Source organism: Pseudophryne corroboree, chromosome 9 (assembly GCF_028390025.1).
Source record: "Pseudophryne corroboree isolate aPseCor3 chromosome 9, aPseCor3.hap2, whole genome shotgun sequence".
NCBI lineage: Eukaryota > Metazoa > Chordata > Amphibia > Anura > Myobatrachidae > Pseudophryne > Pseudophryne corroboree.
Window position 1 is genome coordinate 252,613,467 of NC_086452.1, and position 11,368 is coordinate 252,624,834.

The following is an 11,368-nucleotide window of genomic DNA, read 5'->3' on the forward strand; positions in this document are numbered from 1 at the left end:
CGTGGTTAAGTGGACATTGGGTACAGCTGCATTTTTTAGGACACTGGTGACTCTTTTTCTGAGGTCTGTGTACATTTTCGGTATCGCCTGCCTAGAGAAATGGAACCTAGATGGTATTTGGTACCGGGGACACAGTACCTCCAACAAGTCTCTAGTTGGCTCTGCAGTAATGATGGATACCGGAACCACGTTTCTCACCACCCAGGATGCCAAGGCCTCAGTTATCCGCTTTGCAGTAGGATGACTGCTGTGATATTTCATCTTCCTCGCAAAGGACTGTTGGACAGTCAATTGCTTGGTGGAAGTAGTAAAAGTGGTCTTACGAGTCCCCTCTGGGATGACCATCGACTCCCAGCAGCAACAACAGCAGCGCCAGCAGCAGTAGGCGTTACACGCAAGGATGCATCGGAGGAATCCCAGGCAGGAGAGGAATCATCAGAATTGCCAGTGACATGGCCTGCAGGACTATTGGCATTCCTGGGGAAGGAGGAAATTGACACTGAGGGAGTTGGTGGGGTGGTTTGCGTGAGCTTGGTTACAAGAGGAAGGGATTTACTGGTCAGTGGACTGCTTCCGCTGTCGGCCAAAGTTTTTGAACTTGTCACTGACTTATTATGAATGCGCTGCAGGTGACGTATAAGGGAGGATGTTCCGAGGTGGTTAACGTCCTTACCCCTACTTATTACAGCTTGACAAAGGGAACACACGGCTTGACAAATGTTGTCCGCATTTCTGGTGAAATACTTCCACACCGAAGAGCTGATTTTTTTGGTATTTTCACCAGGCATGTCAACGGCCATATTCCTCCCACGGACAACAGGTGTCTCCCCGGGTGCCTGACTTAAACAAACCACCTCACCATCAGAATCCTCCTGGTCAATTTCCTCCCCAGCGCCAGCAACACCCATATCCTCCTCATCCTGGTGTACTTCAACACTGACATCTTCAATCTGACTATCAGGAACTGGACTGCGGGTGCTCCTTCCAGCACTTGCAGGGGGCGTGCAAATGGTGGAAGGCGCATGCTCTTCACGTCCAGCGTTGGGAAGGTCAGGCATCGCAACCGACACAATTGGACTCTCCTTGTGGATTTGGGATTTCGAAGAACGCACAGTTCTTTGCTGTGCTTTTTCCAGCTTGAGTCTTTTCATTTTTCTAGCGAGAGGCTGAGTGCTTCCATCCTCATGTGAAGCTGAACCACTAGCCATGAACATAGGCCAGGGCCTCAGCCGTTCCTTGCCACTCCGTGTGGTAAATGGCATATTGGCAAGTTTACGCTTCTCCTCCGACAATTTTATTTTAGGTTTTGGAGTCCTTTTTTTACTGATATTTGGTGTTTTGGATTTGACATGCTCTGTACTATGACATTGGGCATCGGCCTTGGCAGACGACGTTGCTGGCATTTCATCGTCTCGGCCATGACTAGCGGCAGCAGCTTCAGCACGAGGTGGAAGTGGATCTTGATCTTTCCCTAATTTTGGAACCTCAACATTTTTGTTCTCCATATTTTAATAGGCACAACTAAAAGGCACCTCAGGTAAACAATGGAGATGGATGGATACTAGTATACAATTATGGATGGACTGCCGAGTGCCGACACAGAGGTAGCTACAGACATGGACTACCGTACTGTACTGTGTCTGCTGCTAATATAGACTGGATGATAATGAGATGTAGTATGTATAAAGAAGAAAGAAAAAAAAACCACGGGTAGGTGGTATACAATTATGGATGGACTGCCGAGTGCCGACACAGAGGTAGCTACAGCCGTGGACTACCGTACTGTACTGTGTCTGCTGCTAATATAGACTGGTTGATAATGAGATGTAGTATGTATGTATAAAGAAGAAAGAAAAAAAAACCACGGGTAGGTGGTATACAATTATGGACGGACTGCCGAGTGCCGACACAGAGGTAGCTACAGCCGTGGACTACCGTACTGTACTGTGTCTGCTGCTAATATAGACTGGTTGATAATGAGATGTAGTATGTATGTATAAAGAAGAAAGAAAAAAAAACCACGGGTAGGTGGTATACAATTATGGACGGACTGCCGAGTGCCGACACAGAGGTAGCTACAGCCGTGGACTACCGTACTGTACTGTGTCTGCTGCTAATATAGACTGGATGATAATGAGATGTAGTATGTATGTATAAAGAAGAAAGAAAAAAAAACCACGGGTAGGTGGTATACAATTATGGACGGACTGCCGAGTGCCGACACAGAGGTAGCTACAGCCGTGGACTACCGTACTGTACTGTGTCTGCTGCTAATATAGACTGGATGATAATGAGATGTATTATGTATAAAGAAGAAAGAAAAAAAAACCACGGGTAGGTGGTATACAATTATGGATGGACTGCCGAGTGCCGACACAGAGGTAGCTACAGCCGTGGACTACCGTACTGTACTGTGTCTGCTGCTAATATAGACTGGATGATAATGAGATGTAGTATGTATAAAGAAGAAAGAAAAAAAAACCACGGGTAGGTGGTATACAATTATGGATGGACTGCCGAGTGCCGACACAGAGGTAGCTACAGCCGTGGACTACCGTACTGTGTCTGCTGCTAATATAGACTGGTTGATAATGAGATGTAGTATGTTTGTATAAAGAAGAAAGAAAAAAAAACCACGGGTAGGTGGTATACAATTATGGACGGACTGCCGAGTGCCGACACAGAGGTAGCTACAGCCGTGGACTACCGTACTGTACTGTGTCTGCTGCTAATATAGACTGGATGATAATGAGATGTAGTATGTATGTATAAAGAAGAAAGAAAAAAAAAACCACGGGTAGGTGGTATACAATTATGGACGGACTGCCGAGTGCCGACACAGAGGTAGCTACAGCCGTGGACTACCGTACTGTACTGTGTCTGCTGCTAATATAGACTGGATGATAATGAGATGTAGTATGTATAAAGAAGAAAGAAAAAAAAAACACGGGTAGGTGGTATACAATTATGGATGGACTGCCGAGTGCCGACACAGAGGTAGCTACAGCCGTGGACTACCGTACTGTACTGTGTCTGCTGCTAATATAGACTGGATGATAATGAGATGTAGTATGTATAAAGAAGAAAGAAAAAAAAAACCACGGGTAGGTGGTATACAATTATGGATGGACTGCCGAGTGCCGACACAGAGGTAGCTACAGCCGTGGACTACCGTACTGTACTGTCTGCTGCTAATATAGACTGGTTGATAATGAGATGTATGTATGTATAAAGAAGAAAGAAAAAAAAACCACGGGTAGGTGGTATACAATTATGGACGGACTGCCGAGTGCCGACACAGAGGTAGCTACAGCCGTGGACTACCGTACTGTACTGTGTCTGCTGCTAATATAGACTGGTTGATAATGAGATGTAGTATGTATGTATAAAGAAGAAAGAAAAAAAAAACACGGGTAGGTGGTATACAATTATGGACGGACTGCCGAGTGCCGACACAGAGGTAGCTACAGCCGTGGACTACCGTACTGTACTGTGTCTGCTGCTAATATAGACTGGATGATAATGAGATGTAGTATGTATAAAGAAGAAAGAAAAAAAAAACCACGGGTAGGTGGTATACAATTATGGATGGACTGCCGAGTGCCGACACAGAGGTAGCTACAGCCGTGAACTACCGTACTGTGTCTGCTGCGACTGGATGATAAATAATGATATAAAAAATATATATATATCACTACTGCAGCCGGACAGGTATATATTATATAATGACGGACCTGCTGGACACTGTCTGTCAGCAGAATGAGTTTTTTATAGAATAAAAAAAAAAACACCACACAAGTCACACGACGAGTGTTTAACTTTTTCAGGCAATCACAATATAGTATACTATACTGGTGGTCAGTGTGGTCAGGTCACTGGTCAGTCACACTGGCAGTGGCACTCCTGCAGCAAAAGTGTGCACTGTTTAATTTTAATAATATGTACTCCTGGCTCCTGCTATAACCTATAACTGCTCCCCAGTCTCCCCCACAATTAAGCTGTGTGAGCACAGTCAGATATTATACATAGATGATGCAGCACACTGGGCTGAGCACAGTGAGCACACAGATATGGTATGTGACTGAGTCACTGTGTATCGTTTTTTTCAGGCAGAGAACGGATTATATTAAATAAAACTGCACTGGTGGTCACTGGTCAGTGGTCAGTCACTAGTAAACTCTGCACTCTCTAGTACTCCTAAGCTCCAGTAAATCAAGTGTCTCTGTCTCAATCTCACTCTCTCTCTTCTAATCTAAATGGAGAGGACGCCAGCCACGTCCTCTCCCTATCAATCTCAATGCACGTGTGAAAATGGCGGCGACGCGCGGCTCCTTATATAGAATCCGAGTCTCGCGATAGAATCCGAGCCTCGCGAGAATCCGACAGCGTCATGATGACGTTCGGGCGCGCTCGGGTTAACCGAGCAAGGCGGGAAGATCCGAGTCGCTCGGATCCGTGTAAAAAAAACTGAAATTCGGGCGGGTTCGGATTCCGAGGAACCGAACCCGCTCATCTCTACTTATAATATTATCCAAATAATTTTTACAGGGTTTGCCCTGTGTGGTGTAGGGGTACGCTCGCCTGTGCTGCATATTGTTATAATAGCTGCAAATAAAAGGGTTATTATTATCCGAATTAATTTTACAGGCTTTGCCATGTGTGTGTGATTTAGGGGTACGCTGTCCTGTGCCACCAATATTGTGCGTGTATTACATCTGGGCAAATTCCGGCACGTCCCATGTTATTTGTGCCGCACACTTGTCTTTAGTTATACAGCTACCTCATTGCACCTCTTTTTCTTCTTTGCATGATGTGCTGTTTGGGGCCTAGTTTTTTTAAGTGCCATCCTGTCTGCAACTGAAGTGCCACTCCTAGATGGGCCAGGTGTTTGTGCCGCACACTTGTGTCACTTAGCTTAGTCATACAGCTACCTCTTTGCACCTCTTTTTCTTCTTTGCATCATATGCTGTTTGGGGCCTATTTTTTTAAATCTGCCATCCTGTCTGCCACTGCAGTGCCACTCCTAGATGGGCCATGCGTTTGTGCCGCACACTTGTGTCGCTTAGCTTAGTCATCCAGCCACCTTGGTGCAAACTTTTGGCCTAAAAACAAGATTGTGAGGTGTGAGGTGTTCAGAATAGACTGGAAATTAGTGGAAATGAATGTTATTGAGGTTAATAATACCGTAGGATCAAAATTACCCCCAAAATCTGTGATTTTAGCTGTTTTTATGTTTAAAAAAAAAAAAATCCAGATCCAAAACCAAAACACGAAAGGGTGGTTTTGGCAAAACCAATCCAGATCCAAAACACGAGTATGGAACCAGAACCGAAACTAAAACACAAAACACGAAAAGTGCCCGCCGCACATCTCTAATATATATATTATCATAAGGCAATAAGCCTTCTTTTCTTTTCTTATACAGAATTTTACTCCCCCTCCCCCTGGCTGGCCTGAACCCCTCTCTTTCCCTGGCTGCAGCACACAGTGAGTGGCCAAGTCTACTGTCTCACTCTGAATCTGACAGGCAGGCTCAGCTGCCTGTGTCCAGTCCACCACTGTCCTCTGTCCTGCTCCAGTGGCGGCTCAGAGTCCTTCTGTCGTGTGTAAGCAATGGCAGGGCAGGGCACACACGTGGAGTGGAGAGACTGAGCGTGGGAGGACAGTGCAGGACAGGCGGGGAGGATGGGCGTGCGGTGTGATATCAGCACATCACATCGCAAGGCGGTCGGAACATGACAACGAGTGAGCTGTGCTGCAATCCACCAGAGTTGGTCCTAAGCAATTTCATGCCCTAGGCAAGATTTTTGTTGGTGCCTCCTTCAGTAGAAAATAATCCCACCACCAAGCTTTTTACTTATACACGGACACCAAAAATAACACACTGGTTTATACTGTATACAACAATATAATTTCCAAAGGTCCGGCACGCTTAATAGAACAATATAATTTCCAAAGGTCCGGCACTCACATAAGCGTAGTAACTTGTCCCGCTGCCAGCGGGAGGGGAGACCATTGGGTTCCGCGGAGACCACTGGAGTCCTCTGAACAGGTGAGTATCTGCAGGGTTTTCAGCACTAAAAACCCTGCAACCACTTTTTTTTATTGGATACCGTGGGTATCTGGAGCGTGCATTTTACCTAGCGAAACCTCGTTCCCAATTGAATCTGCCTTTAAAGGGCTCACAAACTTTATAACTCTATTAAGCATTGAATTTGCACAGAAAAGGATACCTTAGAAAGTTGCTAAAATATGTGGTATCCTTTAAGATGACAATTGTGAGTCAATTCCCTAATACATATCTCATGTGGGAAATAATATGAGAGGGAGAAGGGAATACAGCAATCATCGTCTCTTTGACAAACTGCTTTACTCACCATATATTTCTGGAGGGGGCTTGGTCATGCTTCACAGATTTGACCATGCGCCTTTAGTACTTGGACACTTTGGCTGTGTTATGTTCACTGTACTTGGTACTCCTGGAACTGGGCAGATGAGCCCCAAGTACAGGAACGTAATGCTGCAATAGATACAGAGCTCGGTAGCAACCCCTACGGAAACCTGACTCCGTTGTCTCACCCTCGTTGTCCGCTTACGCCTGCGAGACTATGGTTTCTTGGGCCCATGGCAGCCGCGTTTGAAGGGCGGATTATGTCTGCCTACTGTCATGACTGAGGTTTTTGTGAACCCGGTGTAGTGAAGTCTGTGCGGGCGACTGGAGGATTATGTGAATACTACCACTGACCTGGTTTGGAAATGCTGTGGACTCTGGGTTTCCTCCGGTGACTGGGAAGAGGAACCGCAGCAGAGATGGCCGAATCTAGGTTCTCCTCATGCAGGATTAGGTCGGCAGACAGGAGGCATGCTGAAGGTCTCCTGAAAGACAGAACTGGAAAGGCACTGATGAATCAGTGAAGAATACCAGGTATAATTGTGCTAAAGGGCACGGGGTGCTTGGAGACACTGAGGTGCTTGCGGACACTGAGGTGCTTGCGGACACTGAGGTGCTTGCGGACACTGAGGTGCTTGCGGGCACTGAGGTGCGTGGAGGCACTGAGGTGCGTGGAGGCACTGAGGTGCGTGGAGGCACTGAGGTGCGTGGAGGCACTGGGGTGCGTAGAGACACTGGGGTGCGTAGGGGTGCTGAGGCACGGAGGTGCTGGAAGCACGGAGATGCTGTGGCACGGAGGTACTGAGGCACGGAGGTGCTGTGGCACGGAGGTGCTGAGGCACGGAGGTACTGAGGCACGAAGATGCTGGAAGCACGGAGGTGCTGAGGCACGGAGATGCTGAGGCACGGAGATGCTGAGTCACGGAGATGCTGAGGTGCTGGAAGCACGGAGGTACTGAGGCACGGAGGTACTGAGGCACGGAGGTACTGAGGCACGGGGGTGCTGGAAGCACGGAGGTACTGAGGCACGGAGATGCTGGAAGCACGGAGGTGCTGAGGCACGGAAATGCTGAGTCACGGAGATACTGAGGTGCTGGAAGCACGGAGGTGCTGAGGCACGAAGATGCTGGAAGCACGGAGGTGCTGAGGCACGGAGATGCTGAGGCACGGAGATGCTGAGGCACGGAGATGCTGGGAGCACGGAGGTGCTGGGAGCACGGAGGTGCTGGGAGCACGGAGGTGCTGGGAGCACGGAGGTGCTGAGGCACGGAGATGCTGAGGCACGGAGATGCTGGGAGCACGGAGGTGCTGAGGCACGGAGATGCTGAGGCACGAGGTACTGAGCCCTGGAGATCCCAACTACAACAGCAGTAAAACTGAAACACGACAGCTGTGGTTTTCAGGGGAGAACACGGAATTCAGTACTGTGCCTTTAAGACGAAACATTGCAGCTGTACCTTTACATTGAGACTCAGGGAAATGGTGAAATCAAATGGCAACACACAAGTAAACCAAACGGTAACAAGGGAGCAGAGTTTCCACAGGAACTTAGGTACAAAGGTTACCTTTAGGGAGCTCAGCTTAAGACCCACACAAGGCTGTATGTGACACAAGGAACTGGCCCAGATTACAACTCAGCCTCCTGATTTATACTTCCTGGTCCTTGATGATTGGTGGGCAGGATTAGGTGATGTCACTGTCATGTGACTACTCTAGCCAAGGCTGTGATGTAGAATGAGGCCTAGCAGGCCAAGAGAACACTGAAGCCTGGACTTCTGCAAAACACAGGATGCTTGCTTTTAGATTACTGAATTCAGCCTCACACAGGAGATCACCACAGGTGGAGCTGATTACCTATTACCTCTCAGGCAGAGAACTCAGGAAAACTGACAAGCTGTTTAACTCCGTGAGTGAAAAGACACAGGATCCAGGACAGATGGCAGGGGTAAGTCACCAAATATAAAACCTACAGTCAGGATTGTGACAGTATCCCCCTCTTCAAGGGTGGACTCCGGACACCCATCTTGAATCTTAGAGGAACTTGAGAAATTCATACAGAAGAATTTAGGACCTTCGTTGATGCAGATTCCAAAGGTTTAGGACTAAATTCTTTAACTACAGCGTTACTGAAAGTCTGTAAGTCATGGAACACAGGATCATTACTCTCAAAGAGCATGTTGGCCCACTCCAAAGCTCTTCCTCTGAATGCCAGGAACAGATATCGAGTGACGTTGGAAAGAGTTACTGCACCTGAAGGATCAGACTCCATCCGAGAGAGAAATTGTTCAACCAGAGCGGCATATTGCAATAAATCTCCATCAAAGTAAATAGGTGGAAAACCATCAGACGAAAGCTTAGAGGATGAAACTGAAGAAAGCTTTGGCTGGACGAGTAGGACTGGATTGGATCCGAGGATACTTGGATTGGCTGGAGCCAAAGGAGACGGACCAGGCTGGTCCTGGAGTATTGCTGGACCGGCTGGAACCGGGACGGACTGACCAGGCGGAACCTGGAGTATTGCTGGACCGGCTGGAACCGGGACGGACTGACCAGGCGGAGCCTGGAGTATTGCTGGACCGGCTGGAACCGGGACGGGCTGAACCCTTTCTTCACAGGGCTGGGCTGAGGCAAGAGCCCCCACTTCACGGGGCTGGGCTGAGGCAAGAGCCCCCTCTTCACGGGGCTGGGCTGAGGCAAGAGCCCCCTCTTCACGGGGCTGGGCTGAGGCAAGAGCCCCCTCTTCACGGGGCTGGGCTGAGGCAAGAGCCCCCTCTTCACGGGGCTGGGCAGCACTCTGTAGAATCTCTGGCTGGGCAGCACTCTGTAGAATCTCTGGCTGGGCAGCACTCTGTAGAATCTCTGGCTGGGCAGCACTCTGTAGAATCTCTGGCTGGGCAGCACTCTGTAGAATCTCTGGCTGGGCAGCACTCTGTAGAATCTCTGGCTGGGCAGCACTCTGTAGAATCTCTGGGGCTGGACGCTCTGAAGACGCCCCTCCTGGGGCTGGACGCTCTGAAGACGCCCCTCCTGGGGCTGGATGCTCTGAAGACGCCCCTCCTGGGGCTGGACGCTCTGAAAACGCCCCTCCTGGGGCTGGACGCTCTGAAAACGCCCCTCCTGGGGCTGGACGCTCTGAAAACGCCCCTCCTGGGTCTGTGGACACGGACTCCTCTGTGACCGTAAATGGCTTGAACATTCTTCTCTGGACACCCAACTTGGGATAAGGTCTTTTAACCACCGGACCCCAGTCATAAATTTGAGTCTCTCTCAGAAGAGTAGCCTTCTTGATACCCCCGTCAGCAGCAGAAGAATCGGATACTGTGGATGACTTGTAGACATGAGCACTATGATACTGAGATTTGTCACTATTACCTGGCTTGCGAAGAATGCAGTCTTTAACAAAATGACCAGAATTTCCACAGTAAAGACAGAGATGTAGCTCCTTACGCCGCTGACGTTCAGCTTCAGAGAGCTTGGGCCGTGGATAGCTCTGATGAAAAACTTTCCCTTGCGCAGAGGAAGAGACTCTATTAACTGGATGGGAAAAAACAGGATCAACAACGTTGGTAGTATTCCTGAGGAGATCAGGCATCACAGAGAGAATACTAGACAAAAGTTCTTGTAACTGTAGTAACATCTGGTAGAAAATCTGCAGTTGGTCAGGAGTCTTAGAGCAGAAGGTCATAGAATCTCTGGAGGACGAATTCCGCTGCAGACACTGTGCCAATCGATGCTGAGTCGACTCCAGACCTTCCAAGCGTCCTGCAATATTGCTTAGGAGGTCATGCGTCAGACTAACACTTTCGGCCGGGTCCATGTGGCCAGTTCCTACTGTCATGACTGAGGTTTTTGTGAACCCGGTGTAGTGAAGTCTGTGCGGGCGACTGGAGGATTATGTGAATACTACCACTGACCTGGTTTGGAAATGCTGTGGACTCTGGGTTTCCTCCGGTGACTGGGAAGAGGAACCGCAGCAGAGATGGCCGAATCTAGGTTCTCCTCATGCAGGATTAGGTCGGCAGACAGGAGGCATGCTGAAGGTCTCCTGAAAGACAGAACTGGAAAGGCACTGATGAATCAGTGAAGAATACCAGGTATAATTGTGCTAAAGGGCACGGGGTGCTTGGAGACACTGAGGTGCTTGCGGACACTGAGGTGCTTGCGGACACTGAGGTGCTTGGGGACACTGAGGTGCTTGGAGACACTGAGGTGCTTGGAGACACTGAGGTACGTGGAGGCACTGAGGTGCGTGGAGGCACTGAGGTGCGTGGAGGCACTGGGGTGCGTAGAGACACTGGGGTGCGTAGGGGTGCTGAGGCACGGAGGTGCTGGAAGCACGGAGATGCTGTGGCACGGAGGTACTGAGGCACGGAGGTGCTGTGGCACGGAGGTGCTGAGGCACGGAGGTACTGAGGCACGAAGATGCTGGAAGCACGGAGGTGCTGAGGCACGGAGATGCTGAGGCACGGAGATGCTGAGTCACGGAGATGCTGAGGTGCTGGAAGCACGGAGGTACTGAGGCACGGAGGTACTGAGGCACGGAGGTACTGAGGCACGGGGGTGCTGGAAGCACGGAGGTACTGAGGCACGGAGATGCTGGAAGCACGGAGGTGCTGAGGCACGAAGATGCTGGAAGCACGGAGGTGCTGAGGCACGGAGATGCTGAGGCACGGAGATGCTGAGGCACGGAGATGCTGGGAGCACGGAGGTGCTGGGAGCACGGAGGTGCTGAGGCACGGAGATGCTGAGGCACGGAGATGCTGGGAGCACGGAGGTGCTGGGAGCACGGAGGTGCTGAGGCACGGAGATGCTGAGGCACGAGGTACTGAGCCCTGGAGATCCCAACTACAACAGCAGTAAAACTGAAACACGACAGCTGTGGTTTTCAGGGGAGAACACGGAATTCAGTACTGTGCCTTTAAGACGAAACATTGCAGCTGTACCTTTACATTGAGACTCAGGGAAATGGTGAAATCA